The sequence below is a fragment of the Capricornis sumatraensis genome, chromosome X (genome assembly GCF_032405125.1).
Source record: "Capricornis sumatraensis isolate serow.1 chromosome X, serow.2, whole genome shotgun sequence".
In the NCBI taxonomy this organism is placed as follows: Eukaryota; Metazoa; Chordata; class Mammalia; order Artiodactyla; family Bovidae; genus Capricornis; species Capricornis sumatraensis.
In genome coordinates, this window is record NC_091092.1 from 105,311,900 (window position 1) to 105,314,609 (window position 2,710).

The window sequence follows — 2,710 nt, forward strand, 5'->3', positions numbered from 1 at the left end:
AATAATAGGAGCTTTTTTGGTGGCTTAGTGGTAAAGAATCTGCCCACCAATGCAGGAGACGCAAGTTTGATCCCTGGTCCGGGAGCACCCCACAAACTGAGTGACAACTGAGCCAGTGTGCCACAACTGCTGAGCCGGTGCTCCAGAGTCCAGGAGCCAAGTCTACTAAAACCCGTGCACTCTAGGGTCCATTCTCTGTGACAAAAGAAGCCATTGCAATGAGAAGCCCAAGCACCACAAGGAAGTGCAGCCCCCGCTTGCAGCAACTAGAGAAAGCCTGCACCTAGCACAGCCAAAAACATTAATAAAAATAAATGATAAAATTATAAATAAAATGGTAAATGATCTTTTTCTTTAAGTCACTCCAATTGGGATTTTTGTTACCAACAACCAGGTGGTGCTAGTGGTAAAAAATCTGCCTGCCAATGCAGAAGACATAAGGGGCGTGGGTTGGGAAGCTCCCCTGGAGGAAGGCATGGCAACCCACTCCAGTGTTCTTGCCTGAAGAATCCCATGAACAGAGGAGCCTGGCAGGCTACAGTTCATAGGGTTGCAGAGAGTCAGACATGACTGAAGCAATTTAGCACACACACACACACACACACACACACACACACACACACCCAAATGCATGCTAACTAATACAAAACTTGGCTAGGTTTTTGAAATTTAATACTTGTGTAAAAACAGAAAAAGAATCATGTATTTCATAAGTCCAGGTTTTACTTCAGAACTTATCATTTATTGGTTGAATGACCTTGGACATCGTAAGTTAGTTTATCTGCCAATGAAAACAATATTCTTTTTCTCTCTCTATTCTCCTGGTTAAATGAATGTATTTGATATGCTTTGTAATTTTTAAAATTTTAGAATTAGCACAGTAAATGACTTGTGTGTGTGTGGTGCTATGAGTTGTAACATATGTATAGATTGATGTAGCCACCACCACAATCAAGATACAAAACAGTTCCCCTCAAAAACCTTCCTTTAAATCCTTTTGTAGTCACATCCTCCTCTTATCCCTAATTTCTGGCATATTGAGCTTTCTCTCTCCTTATACTTTCGCCATTTCCAGAGTGTACCATGAATGGGATCATACATTATGTAATCTTTTGAGACTGGTTTCTTTCATTCAGCATAATGCCTTTGAGATTCATCTGTATTGCTGTGTTTATCATTAGTTTCCTCCTTTTGGTTGTTGACTAGTATTCCATTGTGTGAGTATATCACAGTTTATCTATTCCCCATTAAGGGACATTTGGGTTGTTTCATGGTTTTGGAACTTATACACAGAGCTGCTACAAACATTTATGTATGGGGTTTTGCGTGAACAGAAATTTTATTTCTAGGGTAAATATTTAGGAGTAGAATGGCTGGGTTATATGGGAAGTACACGTTTCACTTTTGAAGAAACTGCAAAAATATTTTCCAGAGTTGCTGTGCCATTTTGTGGTTCCCCCAGTAAAGCATGAGAGTTCCAGTTGCTCTGTGCTCTTGGCAGCACTTGGCATTATCAGTATGTTTCATAGTTGCCGCCCAGATGGGTATGTAGTGGTTTCTAATTGTGGTTTTAGTTTGTTATTTCCCTAAAGGCTAATGATGCTGAGCATCTTTCCTCATGCTATCTATGTATCTTCTTTGGTGAAGTGAAGTGAAAGCCGCTCAGTCGTGTCCGACTGTTTGCGACCCCGTGGACTATACAGTCCATGGAATTCTCTAGGCCAGAATACCGGAGTGGGTAGCCTTTCCCTTCTCCAGGGGATCTTCCCAACCCAGGGGTTGAACCCAAGTCTCTCGCATTGCAAACAGATTCTTTACCAGCTGAGCCACAAGGGAAGCCCAAGAATACTGGAGTGGATAGCCTATCCCGTCTCCAGCAGATCTTCCTGACCCAGGGATTGAACCGGGGTCTCCTGCATTGCAGGAGGATTCTTTACCAACTGAGCCATTTGGGAAGCTTTGGTGAAGTATCTGTTAACAAGTTGGGCTACTTTATTTGTTTATTTATAACTTTTTATTGAAGTATCATTTATTTACAATGTTGTGTTAATTTCTGCTGTTCAGTAAGTAATTCAGTTGTATATATATATATTCTTTTTCATATTCTCATATTCTTTTCCATTATGGCTTTATCACATTATGTTGAATATAGTTCCCTGTGCTATGTTATAGGATCTTGTTTTTTATCCATTCTATATATAAGAACTTACATCTGCTAATCCCAAACTTTCAATCCATCCCTCCCCCACCCCCTTGGCAACCACAAGTCTGCTCTCTTTATCTGTGAGTCTGTTTCAAAGATATGTTGATTTGTGTCATATGTTAGATTCCACATATAAGTGATATCATATGGTATTTGTCTTTCTCTGTCTGACTTAACTTTTGCTTAGTATGATAATCCCTGAGTCCATCCATGTTGCTGAAAATGGCATTATTTCATTCTTTTAATGCTTGAGTAGTATTCGATTGTATATATGGACCACATCTTCTTTATCCATCCATCTGTCGATGGACATTTAGGTTGTTTCCATGTCTTGGCTATTGTAAATAGTGCTGCTGTGAATGTCGGATGCAAGTATCTTTTTGAATTATAGTTTTATCCAGATATATGCCTACGAGTAGGATTGCTAGATCATATGGCAACTCTATTTTTAGTTTTTTGAGGAACTGCCTGCCATACTGTTGTCCATAGTGGCTACACCAATTTACA